We start from the raw sequence: 17,983 nt of genomic DNA on the forward strand, positions 1-17,983 counted from the left end.
GTCACAATGAATTGGAAACCAAACATGCTTAGGGTTTGTTTCCAATTTTCCGATCCCCTTTTTCTGCACCAGCACAACTGGCATAGCTAAATACAAATCAATCCTTTTGTATGCTACATGGAGTCATTAACTGAAAGTATTTGCGGAAAACATGAATAAGATAAGACAGTTCAGTCTATGACTACAAGAAGGCAAGTTATCTTTAGGTACGTAGACTGAGGGATTCAGCACAAATTTTGAGGGGTAATAATGGGCAGGATTTTCTGGCTGACGTGCGGGTGGTGGAGCCTGCACATCAGCGCATAAAATGTCACGCGAGTGTCCCGACATCAGTGCGCGGCATTGCGATATTGAGGTAGGCAGGCGCGCAATGAAGCTCGATGCATGCCCACCATTAATTAAAGGCCTTGTTAATGCCATTAACTCAGCAATTGACGCTGACTTTGAGGAGCCGTGCGATCTTCGGTTCGGCGCTCGGGCCCAACAGGCAGGCCGGTAATCGATTTTTTAACAAACCTCATTCACGGGCGGGATATGTGGGCCCTGAGGGGTTGTTCATGTTTTTTCTGAAGTATTTAATGCAGAAAGTGTTTTAAACTTGCCTGTTTGATTGTTAGCAGTTCACATCAATTTCCAATAGCTTTCTCTGTATTTTGAAGCTTCAGCTCACCAGTCTGCAGTCAGTAATCTTTATCAGGCCTGCAGCTTTCCGGAGGCTTCCCTTTAGCCTGGGTATGGGTTCTGACATCTCCACTGGAGGCAGCTCCTCTGAGGAGGAAGGGAGGGATAGAATAAGGAGGAGGCCAGGAGTGGACAATCAGCCTTCAGGGGAACCACCTTTGGGAGGCCAGGCGCAGGCACAAGGGGCACAGGACCAAGAGGTTGTCCAAGGTGGAAGGGGACGCAGAAGACACCACTATCCTGCTGCCAGGGTATACAGGCTGCGAAGCAGCTACCTCAATATGACTGCAGCGCAGTGCCGAAGGAGGCTTTGTCTGTCAAGGGAGACAGTCAACTATATCTGTCAGATGATTGGCCCTGAGATCTCCCCTAACTGTGTGGGTGGACACCCCATGCCAGCGGCTCTGAAGCTCACAGTTGCCTCCACTTCTATGCATCTGGCTCCTTCCAGGGCTCAGTGGGTGATCTTTGCGGTATCTCTCAATCAGCTGTAAATACTTGTGTCAAGCAAGTTACAGACGCTCTGTTCAGACGGGCATTGACCTTCATCCACTTCCGCTGCGACCAGGCAAGTCAGACACAGCGAGCCAGAGGCCCTTGCTGGCTTCCCCCATGTCCAGGGTGCTATAGACTGTACGCATGTGGCCATCAAGATGCCAGCAGGTGAGCTCGGTGCCTTCATCAACAGGAAGGGATTCCACTCCATGAACGTGCAGATAGTGTGTGATCACAGGATGCTGATTCTGCAAGTCTGTGCAAGGTACCCAGGCAGTTCCCATGACATCTACATCCTTAGACACTCCCAGGTGCCGGGGCTCTTCAGTGCTCCGGCTTGACTGGATGGTTGGCTGCTGGGTGACAAGGGCTATCCCCTCAGAAGGTGGCTCATGACACCTCTCCAGCATCCAAGAACAGAAGCTGAGCAGCGCTACAATAGAAGCCACGGCACCACAAAGGCTGTGGTGGAGAGAGCCATCGGTCTTCTCAAGATACGCTTCCGTTGCCTGGACCACTCAGGAAGCGCACTCCAGTACACCCCAGATAGCGTCTCTGTGATAGTGGTAGCGTGCTGCACTCTGCACAATCTTGCGCTGGAGAGGGGGGATGCTGTTGACGATGAAGACCTTGACGCACTGGATGAGGCTGCACTTGATAAATCCAGCAGTGGTTCAGAAGATGAGGAAGCACAGGGCGATGATGAGGGGCAGCACACCAAGCTGCTACTACACCAAGGAGGCAGGGACACCCAGGCCACTTTAATCCAATGAACCTTCAGCTAGGTCCAGACACATGGATCAGCAGGAACAACATTGCCTGGCGCTTCCAAACGTGGCACTTAGGTGCTACATCTTCCACTGTTCAGCTGCAACTAAGGGCTTAGTACAGAAACATCAATGTCCACTCAATGTCTGTGAAAAAACAAAATGCAGCACAAAGGAAACACCCTCAGCCATGGTCAGAAAAGTAGACTTTATTCTGTCCAAAATGAAACACAAACGTCGCTCAGACGTACATAAGTATTTTTTCCCTAATCTAGAGCCAACACAAAATCATCAGTGACAAACCCGTGGAGTGTCTAACGTGCCTTATGCTTACATTTGCGGGTGCTACGTCTAGGTGCCGCCCCATCGCTCGGAGTGGCTTGTGAGACAGCCTGCTGTCTCTGCTGTCCTGTTGGCCTCGATGACCTCGGCGGCCATCCTCTGGCCCGTGGAGCCTGTGATTGCCCCGCCTGGGAGGGAGTGGCCAGTTCCAGAACTGGCACCTCCCCAGTTGTCGCAGCCTCAACAGATGCAATGGTCACTGGCAGAGGGGCAGAGGAGCTGCTGCCCTCATCCGGAACGCCCTGAGAGGAGCTCGCAGCGATGACAGGCAGCTGCTGCGCCGACGTGAGGTCACATTGGACCTCCCTGCTCACCAGAGATGGATGGGCAACGAGTGCCGACACTTGGTGCCCAGAACATCTCCCACATTGCGAATGACTACGTTTGGCCATTAGCGCTGTGAGGGCTTGCAGGTCAGAGCGTAACCCCATCAGGACAGTCTCAATCCGATTGAAGACCCTCTCCATGAGAGTCGCCAATCTCTCAATGGAGGAAGCCTGAAGCTCTGTCCTGAGGTTTATGCCATCACTGACACTCTGCCTGGACTCCTCCACCACAGAGACCAAGTGAAGCACACCCTCATGCAACCCTACCAGATGCTCCTGCGTATCCTGCCACTTGTCCTGCAGCTGCTGCATGGCGGACATCTCCAGAGGCACATCATCACTGCCGGACTCAGCATGTGCCTGGTCCCCTACAGTCCTCCGGCTGCTGCTGCCATCGGCACTCTCTGTCCATGCCATCTCCTCCAGTGATTGTGAAGTGCCCTCCCAACTGTGCCCCGGGACACTAGCCGACATTATATTTCCCGCCGACGTGTTTGTCGCTGCGCTGGTGCCTGGCTCACTGAAAGGATGTAACGCAAGTTGCAAGTGATGCCCCTCAGGTGTGATGGGGGGCTCTGGACTTGCTCCTGGTGGCCATGCGGTGGTGATGCTGAAATTAACAACAAGGACAGTGCATCAGTTAGCATTCAGTCAGTAACATCATTCATCCCTTTCCCCCCCAGCCTCATAAGTCGCTCAACCTTCAAGAACCTAAGGAGATGAACATTGGTGGGGTGGTAAATAGTCAAGAGGAGGCCCAAACATTATACACACATACAGACAGGCTGGTCAGATGGCCTAAGGAATGCCACATGGAGTTTTCTGTGGATAAGTGTTTGGTTAAGCACTTGGGCAAAACAGCAAGGTACGAGAATACATGAGTAATGGTAGGACCGTGGGAAGTCACGAATATTACAGAGACCATGCTGGGCTGACCTGTTAAGGTAACAGAACAGGAACATAAGGTGTTTAACAAGGTCGAAGCCAGACGTGCCTTTATTAGCCGAGGAATAGAATGTAGGAAAAGGGAGGTCATGTTGCAAGTGCAGAAAACACTGTTGAGGCCACATCTACACTTCTGCGTTCAGTTGTGACCTGGGCTTCATGGGAGGGATGGCATTAGATTGGGGAGAGTGCAGAGGTACCTGACCTGGATGCATGCTGGCCTGGAGAGTTGGAGTGATGAGGAAACATTGCATACACTTGCAGGATTTGCCGTGGATCACAGGAAATTGACAGGTCACATTATTGACCTTCATACCGTTAGGAGGGGCATAGATCAGGTTGGCAGAAGGCAACATTTCCCCTTGGAGCAGGGATGACTAACATGGTGGCATTTATTTAAGTTGAGTGCCATGAGGTTGACAGGTGAGGTGATGAGAACCTTTTGGACAGAGTAATGTGAGACGTACTACCTGAAAGGGTGGTGGAGGTACAAACCCTCCTAAGATGCAATAAGTCTTTGGATGTGCAGCAGTGATGCCATGGCATGTTAGGCCATGGGGATAGTGGCCACAAATGGGATAAGGCGACTTTGGAAGGTGCTAGAGACGTGCATCCTCAAGGGGCCGAGGAACCTTTGTGTATGACCCACATGTCTGACTATATCAGTCTGTGAATGAGCAGTGTTGCTGCATTAACGATTGCAGCAACCATCAGTGCTTTGGATGGTGGAGAGTCAGAGTGGATGGGACTGTGGCCCTCAAATACCTGGCCGCTGCACCCCAACCTCGCCAACACCTGCCAACCTGGCCACTTGCCTCCTCCCCAGCTCCATGGCCTGCTCCTCATAGTGCAGCATGGCGTGCCCACCACCAGTCTGCTGGTGCTCCCTCATATTGCTCTCAGTTTTTGCCTGCAGAACAGAGAAGAGGGTTTATTGGGGCTGATCACTCATGTACTCTGCACACGCACACCACTCCCCAACCACAGTAGCCCATCTGAGGCCTCCAGCGGCTCCTGTCCACACTACTGGTGATCAGACCCCAGAAGATAGTACAGCTGGCCCAAACCCCCTCCCCCAACAGCCACCTTGGACACATTTGGCGTCCATCACTTTGAATAACATATGGGTCTTAGTACCCATAGCAAGGAGGCGCAACTAGGTGCAGTGCCAAGGCCAGCAGATGGCTCTTGGCCACGACACCTTAAGGTTCCCCTTCCACCATCTCATCACCATCAATATGACATGTGTTGGAGTTCTGAGTATGTGTCTAGCGGCCTCCCCTGCAGGTTGCCCCCAGACTACTCAAATGCCACAAATACCAACATATGCTGCAGGGAGAACCCATCTTCTCCTCAATCACTAAGGCTGATGTAAGCATGGTCACTATCTGTTTGCCCACCCAGTGTGCACCAAATGCCCAATGCAGTAACGACACTAAGACGTTGGGGGGGTGGTGGGGGGGGGGTGGCGGGGCTCAAAGGCTAAGGCTACCTGCTGGGTAAAATGGCCAAGGCCAACATGGTACTCACCCTTCCAGAGTGCAGCAAATCATTGAAGCATTTGCAGCAGTGTGTTCCTGTACGCCGCACAGCATCTTGAGAGCTCACTACCTCCGCCACTTCCTGCCACACCTGCCTGGCCACGTGGGGGGCCCTCCTCCTACCATCCTCCGGAAACAAGACCTCCCGATGGTTGGACACCTCTTCGAGGAGGACAGCAAGGCAGGCCTCGGAGATCCGAGGGGCACAGTGGCCCCCCCATTGGCCACGCTGCAGCCTGCCCCCCTCCTCCTCCTCTGCCGTCAAATCTTGTGCTGCCCTATGACTGGCCGTGGTGAACAGTGGAGGCTGCCTGGCTGCTCTTTATACAGACTGTCGGTTCCCCATTGGAACCAGCGGTCTGAACACGCCCACCGCCCATTTAATTTTCCCGATGTACACGGGAGTCACATCCACGCTGGGCGGGCCTTAATTGGATTGGCTGCCTGCCCGTCAGGGGCAAAATTCAGCCCAATGAGTTTTTTCTCCTACGTAAAATAAAATTCCAAGATGTTTAAAGGTGATAAATATTGTTCTTCGTTAACTTGAAGAAATATAGACACTGAGACTATTATCGAAAATCACTGGTACGTTGCCTACGATTAGCCATCCATTTGGCATTCCTGGTATGCAAAATTTGTTGATGCCAGGTTCCTCACTATCGGATTGGACTCAGAATATTTAGACCCAAGTCCCATATTAAAGAAGTAACTAGACTCAAAGAAAAAACTTCAAATATTTTTGCATTCATTTCAATAGCATGAAATTATGATGAAACTTGGCCTGCCTAATCTACAAATGAGCATTTCGTTCTTCAGCTGGAGTATGCTGTGGTGATCTAAATCCTGGTTTTAGTACAGATACTTTCGGTCCTGACATTAAAATGTTGTCAAGTTTACCAGCAATATAGATTGTCCCCAATCGCATAGCCCTGAATCAGCAGGGAGATCACAGCTGTAAATTTTACTGTCTGCAATTTCTTTCATTGCTGAGTAAATGCTAATGGGGGAATGTGTGTGTGCAGAATAAATTACTGAACAATCAGACCCTGTCCTTATCCTCCTGCTGAAAATGTTACCGTATCTTTTCAGAAACTACTTTTAAGATGAAATTCAGAGTTCAAAGCTATTTGAATCTTGTGTTGTTGGTTTGATTAATGTCCAGAAGGGAATCCAGTGTGAATTTCACAGTCAAATTAATGGAAGATTATTGAAGTTGTCAGATTTCCTCCCAGCACCAAATTTGGTGATGTGAGCAGGATATGTAGTGACCTTACCTTTGGTTCTGTAGCCAGAATCATAGATTCCCCACAAAGCAGATAAAGTCAGCAGCCTCAGGCTGGTTTGACATTACTAGCTGCTGTTTGTTGATAGACAAATGAATATTAAAGACAGACAAAATATAATCTTACTTTCTGCACTCAGTTTTTTGATAACTGATTTTTTGCTCCATATGAGACTCCACAGTGAACAGTGGATTGTGGACACACCAGGCTACAATATGCCTTTACTCAGGTGAAGTTTCTTCCACTGAATTTACATTCAGCAGGTGACGGACCTCGTGGTAAGAGGTACCCTCTTGGATGGTTTTTCACCATATCTTCTTATCTTGAGCAAGCTGTTCCTACCTCTATGTTTGCACATTTTGCATTTTTAAAGTAGTCCTTATATTTCCCTTGCTGGCAGTCACTATGCACTATGAAAGATCTTCTTCAGGACTTGTTCACCAACCATTCACACAACGTGATCTGACCAGTGTAGCCCTGCCTTCATGCTCAGAGCATTATACTCGACACGTCAGCTTTTTTACATTCTTAATTGTGAAAGGTGTGAAGAACTTGTACATCACCTCACTATAGCACAGTCAGTAATACCTAAAGATCTAACCATTAATAATCTAATGCATTTTCATTTTTTTAAAAATCTGCTCTATCTTGTTTTGACTTATTCAAATTAAAGTAGATAGCCTAAGAAGAGTTTCTGGATTGATTGATGAATCGATTAATAATAGTAGAAAGATGAGCCTAGAAATCTGATCATACCCAAAACAGGCGTAGAGGGGCAAGTTGTGCATTGGACATGGCCACTAGCGTTGAATCAGACATTGTGTAATATTCATGGTGCTTACTGATACTGATATGGCAGGCACGCAGCCGGCACTACTCACACTTCCCATTGGCTAAACAGAAGTACACACAGAATACTCATATTCATTTCATAATTCACTCAATAAAGCAAAAAAAGTTCTGTATTAAACATTATCACAGCAACAAACGCAATCTCACATTCCAGGAGATATGTGCAATCTGCTTGAATTACTTTGGTTTTGGAAGGCATTTGATCACTTCAACAGAGCAGTTTTTATTTACATCTCCTTCAGCATCTACATAGCAAAAGTGAATTGTCAGTCTCCAGAACTGTTTGTTCTGTCCATTTCTAGAACTGTTTGTTCTGTCAGTTTTTAGAACTGTTTGATCTGTCAGTTTCTAGAATGGGTTGTTGTGTCAGTTTCTAGAATCGTTTGTCCTGTCTGTTTCTAAAACCTGTTTATTCTGTCCGAGCTGAACAGTCACTGAAACAGAGAGTTTGGACCCAAAGCAAGGCTTATACATTTACATTTATTTCCTGTGTAAACTGAAACAAAACATTTTCTTTTTATTTCAAGGGAGTTGCTATGGGGTTATGTTGCTGATTCAACATCACGTGTGGGAGTCTGAATAGTTTGAGGGTGAAGCATTCCCAGTGAACTAAGAGGTTTTGGTTGTAATGCTATGAATTAATCTGTGCAAGGAAATCAAATATGTTCCAGAAGTTTGAGTTTTCTGGATTCCTCATTCACCGGAAAGTTCCAAAATGATTTTGGTAACATGAGAATTTACATCAGTTAAAATTCCCCATTGCTAAGTGCAAGTAGAATTAAGTTCCCCAACATTGCCACACAACCCCAGATGTGTTAAAGGAAGATAGGAGCATAGCAAGGTAGATATCATGCTTGGGATAGAGGACAGATTATTGAAATAACTCGAATGAGCACATTTCTTGCAACTGCCAAGAAATCTTAGTTGTCATTTGACCAATCAAGCCTGCTCTGCCCTATCTTTGGAACATTGCAGACTCAGTTCTCCTACTAATACATCTACATGCATTCAAATAGTAGCCTGGAATTTCCATTAGTTGCATTGTGTTTCCCCAGGCAATTTACCCAAACTTGTGCAAAGACCGGAGAATTTCTGGCTCAAATTACATCCAGAGCAAATCAAGCTTCTGCACTCTTTTGCGTTAGTTTAAAAGGCATAGCACTGGAAGCTGGCCCTGCCACAAAACTGGCCATGCCCAAGATTGAATTAATTACCTTTGCCAGTTTCAGCTAACTGGGCCCATAGGTCTTTGAAGAGGCTCCTAAGGGCATTAATAGTTATGTTTTAAAGAAACTGACTACTCTACACCAATGCAACTGGTTCCGAATGGTTTTTAAAGTCATTCTTAGTTATTTAAAATCAGGTTATTCACAGCCAGCAGACTAGAAACTCTGAATATAAATTCTTATTTTTGTGATAAACCCATTTTCAGCTGTATTAATTAAACTGCACTCAGTCACCACTCCTAAATCCCTCACCTTTCCCTATCTTTGTAACCATCCCCAGCCCTGCAACCACCAGGATCTGTGTCGCTCTGACTTGGCCTTTTGTGTATCTCTTGTTCATTTCACTCCATTACTGATAGCATTGCCTTGGCTCTAGAATCCTCTCTCTCAGCCCTTCCATTTCTCTCCTCAATAAGAACCTTGTTAAAACCCACCCTTATGCTTTTGATCATCCTTTCCAATATCTCCTTCCTTGGTTTGATATGCACTTTTCTTTATAAGCCCTCGATGAAATGCCTTCGGATATTTTTCTTCACGTAATGGCTTGTGGGGCATTCAGAAAGTAACTGTGGTAAAGTGAGGTACCCTGTCGTTTTAAGAGAATGCTAGTGCATTGATCATGTGACAACACTGACGATTCATTGTACAGCGCGGGTGATTGGGAACTGTAAGTCTGGTTTTCAAGGTTTCTGAGTGAGCACCTATGATCTAAGTCTCAATACTGTTTATTCTTACAGCAGTCTCCCCCCTTATTGATTGCAAGCAACATAGGAAGGTGTGCAGTTAGAGTTCGGTTGGCCAATGAACTCATTTACCCAAGACATAAAAGTAGCGACAAGGATAAAAACATTGCAAGAACCCTGGTGAGTCCAGAAGATGCGTGAGCAAAGCTTTGGAAAGAGCATCTGTACTTTATCAGTAAAATAGGTGACAGCCGGCAATTGGAGCAGAAAACAGTGCTGCTGTTTAAAATTTTTTTAAAACCCTGTAGAATTGCGATCATGGGGATACCGCCAAAACTCAAAAAGAGCACGAAACCCAGCAGAGAAAAGCCGACAGCTGCAGAGACAGAGTTAAAAAATAAACGGTGCCTGCTCTTAAAGCGGGCATTACATTTAAATGGGTAAATACATGAAAAATGGCTATGGACAGAAAATCATAGGAGACCCTAGAGAGAATGCGACTCCGTGGTAAGCCAAACACCTAAACTTGTCATTACCCGGAAAGCCTATTGGAAGCACAATCCCCTTGCAGTCGTTCACGATGCCACAGTTCGGGTGTGTCGATCCATTCAGCCCCTTATCAGATGACTGGTCTCAGTATGTCAAACACCTGGCGTTCTTTTTTACTGCTAACGACATTGTGGGGAAGGAGAAGAAGAGGCCGATTCTTTTGTCTTCAAGCGGGAGCAAAACATACGGGCTGATCCACAGCCTTACGTCACCTAGTGCCCCAGACTCGAAGATTTTCAACGAGTTAATAAAATTTGTACAGAGCCACCTGAAACCAAAACCCTCAGTTATTATGCAGTGCTTCAAGTTCAATTTAATTCCGGAGGAGACAACAGCTGATTTTGTGGCCATTTTAAAGGCATTATCTGAGAATTGCGAATTCGGAACATCCATTAGTGATATGTTGAGAAACCGGCTGATATGCGGGATTGGAGATGATACTATCCAGACGCGTTTGCTAACCAAACCTAGTCTAGATTTCAACAAGGCATTAGAATTAGCTACCACGATGGAGAGTGCTTTTAGAAATTCCAAAGTTATAAAAGAGACACAAAAATGGAGCCGTCCATCTGGTCGAGCTGGACAATCCGGCAACAAAAGTTGCGAAAACTTCAGACCCCTTGGAAAGGCAGGAAGCGCTCTCTAGCTCCAGACCATTGAAAAACAACAGTACTGCAGTGAAAACCCACAAAATGAATGAGAGAAATACATCCAGGCCTTCAGTGAGCAAACGACAACTCAAACAAGTCGCATGCTTTTTCTATCACGGCTCCAGCCGCATAAGGCGGCGCTGCAGAGAAAGGCTAAAACAACACTATAAAGTCAGAAGGAAAAATTGTGAAATATGCCTCATGGAAGAACCAGAAAAAATAGAATCAGACGTCCATTCATTATATAACCTCAAAATGGGTAGAACCAAGCCAATCCAAGTAGTCATTGTAGTTAACGGACAGCCCATTAAAAGTAAGTTGATATGGGAGTGTTGATCTCCATCATTGGAGAGCATAGATTTAGATATCTGAGTAAAGGAACCCATCCTTTGAAGTTAGAAGTTTCGGACACAAAGCTGAGGACAAAAAAGCAAAGAACTGCGGCTGCTGGAAATCCAAAACAAAAACAAAAATAAAAATACCTGGAAAAACTCAGCAGGTCTGACAGCATCTGCGGAGAGGAACACAGTTAACGTTTTGAGTCCACATGACTCTTCAACAGAACACTGTTGAAGAGTCATACGGACTTGAAACATTAACTGTATTCCTCTCCGCAGATGCTGTCAGACCTGCTGAGTTTTTCCAGGTATTTTTATTTTTGTTTTTGTTAAGCTGAGGACATACGTGGGTGAAGAAATCAATGTGAAAGGGAAATGTCAAGTCAAGGTGCAGTATGAGGAACAGTCTGCAAAATTACCTCTATTTATAATGTCAGGCAGGGGACTGGCTGGGAGAGATAAATCTTGAGGGCATGCTAAGTTCCCAATTTGAAACCAGAAGTGTTGCTACAAGAAAAAATGAGTATGCAAAGACCCAATGGGAGAAGCCCGTAGAAGTGTTACACCAGGACAGAGTTCAAGCTGAAGTCTGCATCCTTCAAAAGAAAATGAAAAATCTATTAAAGGACTTTCATGCACTACAAAATCCAATCAGCTCCCAATGTGTGCCACGAAAAATATGTGAAGAAGAAAAGGAAGAGTTGAGCCTGTCTCTGGCCGAGTTAAAGAATGAATTAGCTGAAAAGGGACAACAATATGCGATTCCCCAGGAAACTAATAATAAGAATAGGAAAGAATTGGAAGAGCTGAAGCAGCAGCTGCATAAAAGCCTTGAAGTTTTAAAGCTAGAAGGCCCTGAATTCTCAGAAGAGCTGTCAGAAAACCCAGCTACTGAGCTCATATACGTTCAGCTCACACCTGAGACTAGTCCAGCCAACAGTAAAATTAAAGAGAAGACAGATACAGGTCAATGCTCCCAAGAAAAGGACACACAGGAAGAAAAAGAAAAAATTATTGGCAGTCCTCGGAAAGAAAAACAAAAAGATTTTTTTCTTTCTCCTCTTTCTCCTCATACATCATCACATCACGTAGCTCACCACTGTATTGCTTTGTGCTTGTTGCCCTTTATCTGTTTCAGCTTGGATGGGAGGGGCAGCAGGAGTGAACATGACTGCATCCGGAAGATGCTGAAATCATCCACTGAGGGACATCGTGAGCAACTGTCCCTGGAAAGGTGGTCTCGGAAACACCAGTCAAGGTTGTTGGGCTATGACGCTCAATCCGACAAAGGAGGCCTCCTGAGAGTCTTGACATGTAAATAGTTATTGTGTAAATAGTTAATGTGTTTTAAGCTTGTTAGCTGTACTTTTAAGTAAAGGGGGAGGGATGTGGTAAAGTGAGGTATCCTGTCCCTTTAAGAGACTGCAAGTGTACTGATCATGCGACAGCACTGATGAATCACTGTATAGCGCGGGTAACTGGGGACTATCTAATTCTAGTTCTGGAGGTTTCTGAGTGAGCATGTATGATCTGTTGCTCTGTTCTATGTCTCAATAAACCATCACTGTTTATTCTTACGTCAGTCTCTCCCCGTTATTCACTGTAAACGGCAATTGGGGAGAACATAGGAAGCCGTGCAGTTAGTGTTCAGTTGGCTAACGAACTCATTTACCCAAGACATACAAGTAACAATAATCTTCCTGTATTGTAAAGTGGCTTCTAATTTCTTCTGACATCTGAAAACCTTCTTTAAGAAGCCAATTTAAGAAGTATCTGTGCTTTGTTTATGCTTGTGGTTGGCCCAAATATGTCATTACCTGGCACTGAAGAGAACAGGCTTGGTCCCTGAGGTGTCATCCTTGTGCAGTACCTTCCCCTGAAAATATGGGTGGACAGCTGAATACTATAAAATAAATTATTTGTGCATGGAACTAGGTATTTACTTACATGATGCCTTTCTGCTGCTCTCAAACCAGCCGATGATTCAACGAATGAAAACCCCTGGATTATGGACAGAGGCAGAATGACCATGGGGTTGCCATGAATCATTGCATATTCTCATGGAAAACCAGCTACGCAGCTGCACTCTAACAGATTAGGGATGGGCAATAAATGCTGGCCTAGCCAGCAATGCCCACATCCCACAACAAGTAAAAAAAAGATTCGCATTGTGGCTGCTGCTGGTCAGTGGTGGTTTGAACAAAATCATTTCCCCTCTTGAGTAAGCATCAGCACTTCCTTTTGCGTCTGTAGACAGCAAACTACATAACACTGCAGATGCATGACTTCCCCTTTATAAATCCACACTGGCTGTCTCTGTTCAGCTGAAAAATTCCAAGGTATTCAGTCACCTTTATCCTTAATTGTAGACACGAGTGACTTCTTGACAAGTGTTAGGCTAGCTGGTCTATAATTCCCTGGTTTCCCTCTTTATCCTTTCTTAAATATGGGCATGGCATGCCCAATTTTCCAATCTAAAGAAATGGTTCCCAAATCAAGAACTGTTGGAAGATTAACCATTTGAAATATCTGCAGTGATTTCACCTGCTTAGGTTCAACTCCTGGACTGGAACCATTTGGTCCTGGGGATTTATCACTCTTTCATGCCATTACTTTCTTCATTACTGTTATTTTGCTTGTGTTAAATTTGGTGAGTCCCTGATTCAATTATAGTTTCCTTGGGAAATCTGACATGCTGACTTCTTTCCGACTGTAAATACTGATGCAAGTAAGTATTCAGCATTGCTGCCATTTCTTTACTTTCATTGACAATGTCATTGTTATCAGCCACTTATCACTTGGAAAAGTTGGAGAGCCCTTTCCAAGAATAAGATCCATAAAATCGATTGAAAACTTCACAGAAAAACAAGTAAATTAATTAGCTGGAATGGTTAGTGAAAAATACAAGATAGGAAAGAGCTGTAAATATAAAACTTATTTAGAAAGCATAGTTTAGTTTATAGACCATGACCTTTTATTGTTTTCTCCATTGAGCAGATAGGTTGAATTTCTATTACTTAATTTTCTCTCAGCTGAATTTTTCAATCTTGTACAATATCGATACAAATTAAGCAGAGCAATTGTTACAACACTTTCCTTGGGGGCACATGTTTAGTTGCCTCCAGCCTAAAGGATATGACTATTAACTCTCTGTTTTCTATCCTTTAATCATCTTCCAAGAAACATAAACCCTCATTTTAACCCAGTCCTCCTTTCATTGTTTAAATGGCCGGGGCTAAGTGATGGCGGGGGAGGGGAAAGGGGTTGTTGCATGGTTGTGCCCCATTCCTGACCCACACTTTTAATTGGCGGGATTCCGGCACCGTGGAGACTGCCTGCTCCAGGCAGTCATGGCGTCTAATTAACATGGGAAAATCAGGACCTGCTCACATCAATGGTGCCACAATGTAAATTCAGTTTTGCAATTGGGAGCCTCAAGCGGCGATCTTACGGCAATCCAGCAGATTGCTAGGAATGCAGAGGCAACACTCTGTGGCAGTGGCAGTAGCTCCAAGCAGCACAAACCTGCTGTCCTCTCTCGGCGTGACAGCATTCATGCTCCTATCACTGGCACTCTGCCATGTAGTGCCCTTGGTATTGCCTCTCAGCCAACAAAGCCTGACTGCTGCTACCCATGCCGAGGTCAAGCTGCCTGGGGGCATCCTGCAAAGCCATCTGCAGTCTCCCCCACTGATAGTCAGCAGCCTTCCACCAGTGAAGCTGCAGCTATTGGGGTAATATATGGAGGAGCACGAGGCCAGGCAATGCGCCCACAAGACAGGCACCAAAGCATAAGGGTCATTAGCTGGCTTCCGTGTGAATATTGGATGGTTTGTTGACAAAGTTAGTTTGAAATGATTATTTTGTGGTCGCTTTTAGTCCAGCATTGTGGATAAGAAGGTGATTGCCTGTAACAAAGGCAGGGAGTGAGGGGGTGAGGTATGTGACTAATTGACAATGGAGATTTGGGGTTATGTTCAGTAGAGACCTAGTCAAATGATATGATCCTGGACACAGCCTGCCAAGAAAGTAGACCTGGTCGCCTCCTCGCTCTCCTTCCTCCTCCTCCTCCTCCTCCTGCTTCTGAACTGCTCAATGTATCCTTGGTGGTAAGGGCCTCCTGGTGATCAGATTGTGGATAACACTGCAGGACCACTAAGAACAAGGCACCCATTCCAGCAAGCACTGCAGGGCTCCTCAAGAGAGGCCCAGGCAGCAGTAACATTGTTTAGCACCCCAAGGGTCTGCTCAGTGATGTTTCTAACGGCAGCATGGTTTCAGTGTATGCACACTGGCCACCTGTGGTGGTGTTGCAGATTGGGTCATGAACCAGGTTTAAATGGATAGCCCTCATCTCCCAGCCACCATCCTCTGGTTTGACATGGTGGCTGGAAGATTTAGGGACAGCGAACTGGCACAGAATGAAAACATCATAACTGCTGCCAGGATATCAGACATTCATCAGTATGATGTGCTGAGCATGATTACATACCAGCTACACATTCAGCAAGTAATAACCTTTGCATTTAGATGTGGCACCCACAAAGATCCATGTGTGAAGTCAACAGCACTCTTCATCATAGGGAAGTCCACTATCCTGGAAAAGGAGTGTGCATACTCCATCTGCTTCTCTCTAGTCAGAAAACACTATTAGCTGCCCACTCCTGGCATAAAGAGCATCTCTGATTCAGCAGTGGGCGGTGACATTACAGATGTTGCTTGCTTGAGCCTGGAAGGAGCGCAATGTAAAGAAGCCACAGGCGGCACTGTCTGTGCTCTGCACCAAGCTTGTCAGTTTGGTTGCACAGAGTTTTGTGAACATCTCCTTTGTAAAGCACAGGCAATGTACAGACTGCTCCTCACTTAGGTGAATGGAGGAAACATGGTCCTCAAAGACCCTAAGTTGATAAGACCTCCTACTCAGAGCCCTCCTTCTCCTTCTCCTCCTCCTCTCTCTCTCCGAGTAGTTTGACCTCTTATTTGCTGCATCTGCTCCATCTTCTCCTCATGCTGCAGCTTCAGGGGAATAATAACGATAGTCCCCATGACTGAGAGCAACTGGTCTGACCAGAACATCTGAAGTACCACCATCTCCACGTACAGCACCATTCTCTGTCAACTTAACCAACTTTAGCCAACTCTGCAAACCACCAAGTACTTTTACAAATTCAAATATGGACAAGAGAAATTGTTCAGCAACTAACTTGCAAGTTGTTGATCATCGCCTTAAATAGAACTGGTGGGAGTGTCCTTCATGCTGCTGAACACATGGTTAGCTGTGTGTGTTCAAGAGACGGCATTTCCTGGAGCAGTGAGATTAAAAATGGCAGCACTGGCACCAAGTCAACATTACATGCTAGCCGACATCGTAAGCTGCCTACTCTGCCTCCTTCCAACGCACACTCCTAACACCCATGCCCTCACCAAGATGGCAGTCTGTATGGACTATGTTGAAAGTGTGTGTGTCCAGCATAGATGCCAATTTGCTATCAAAACAGTACTATAACACTGAAACTGAGTGCCTAATTTTGTGGCCTGGGATCTCTCATACATTTTTTTTAAAACAACTTAATTAAGTTGTTTGGCTACTTTTTAAAGATTTGTGCACCTGAACCCATAAGTTTCTGTGCTTCTTATGACTTTTTACCATTTATTATGTGCCTTGTCCTATTCCTCCTTCCAAAATGTATCACTTCATTTTTTGCCACATTAAATTTCAGCTGACAACTCTCTGTACAATTGGCTAACTTACAGTTGCTATCTTATTTTTGTGTCCTCTATAAATTTTGATATTGTCCCGTATAAATGTAGGTCCAGAACATTTATATATGTAGAGAAATGTTCCCACACTGACCCTGGGGAACAACTGTTTACATCCTTCCAGTCCAAAAAGCATTTAGTACTCACTACTTTTTGTTTTCTGTCCTTTAACCAACTAGCTAGCCATGCTGCTGCATTCCTTAAATTCCTTCATTGTATTAAAATGTTTCCAATTTGGCAGTCTATCAAATGCCTTTTAAAAGTCCACATACACCAAATCCACCACATTTTCATTATTGATCTGCTACAATATTTCCCCAGAAGCTCATATTTGTCATATGCTTTGTCCTGTACAGATTCATTATGTAACTAATGGTTTTCAAAATGAATGTTTTTGTACTCCATATTATGTTTCTAGAACCTTATCCCACAAACAAATAAGGTAAAGGGGAAAAAGAGATAGCAGGCAAAAAGAAAAAACATGTGAATGGCAGAAGAAGCAGATCAGCAATGAATTAAAAAGTTGTAGAAGTTGGGTAATAAGGGGCAGCAGGTTATGAGACTTCTGCTGTTTCATTTGTGAGTTCAAAAATCCAACTCAAAAAATAGGCTGACATGAAGTAGTTGAATATTGCTTATTAATGCCTCCTACATTTCAGAACTCAAGCAAATATAATGGAAAAATATCAAATATGATCAACCTTTGAGGCTCAGCCACTGTAATGAGGATATCCTAGCATAGTGGCTATGTTACTGGGCCAGTAATCCAGCAGCCTACAATAATGATCCAGAGGTATAAATTCAAATCCTACCACATCTGGAATAAAAGCTATTTTAACAGTGCCTATAAAATAATTGGATTGTTGTGAAAACCTAACTGGCTCAATAACATTATTAGGAAAGGAAATCTGCTGTCCTTACCCAAAGTGTCTCCAGACCATAGCCAACTTTTTTATATTCATCCATGGGATGAATGGCAAGGCCAGCACTTGTTCTCCATTCCTATTAGTCCTTGAGAAGATGGTCATGAGCTGCATTCTTGAACTGCTTCAGTCATGTAGTGCGGGTACACCCACTGTGCTGTTTGGGAGGGAGTTCCAAGATTTTGACCCAACGACTATGAAGGAACAGTGATATAGTTCCAAGTCAGGATGGTGTGTGACTTGCAGAGGAACTTGCAGGTGGTGGTGTACCAATGCCACTGCTGCCCTTATCCTTCTACGTGATAGATTTTGCAGATTTGGAAGGCACTGTTGAAGGAGGCTCGGTGAGTTATTGCAGTGAATCTTGTATATGGCACACACTGCAGCCACTGTGTGTCAGTTGTGGAAAGAGTGATGGATGGGATGCCAATCATACAGGTTGCTTTGGCCTGGATGGTGTTGAGCTTCTTGTTGTCAGAGCCACACCCATACAGGCGAGTGAGAGTACTCCATCACACTTATACCTTATAGATGGTGGACAGGCTTTGGGGAGTCAGACAGTGAGTTACTCGCTGCAGAATTACCCAGCTTCTGACTGGCTCTGTAGCCACAGTATTTATAT

The 17,983-nt window shown here is 45.1% G+C and overlaps 1 protein-coding gene across 1 annotated transcript in view; it reads right to left on the reverse strand.

Moving 5' to 3' along the window:
- Window positions 1–17,983, reverse strand: part of caln1 (calneuron 1) — a 400,700-nt gene that overhangs the window by 358,767 nt on the left and 23,950 nt on the right. The gene's annotated exons all lie outside the window — the stretch shown is intronic.

Source organism: Carcharodon carcharias, chromosome 10 (assembly GCF_017639515.1).
Source record: "Carcharodon carcharias isolate sCarCar2 chromosome 10, sCarCar2.pri, whole genome shotgun sequence".
Taxonomy (NCBI): Eukaryota; Metazoa; Chordata; class Chondrichthyes; order Lamniformes; family Lamnidae; genus Carcharodon; species Carcharodon carcharias.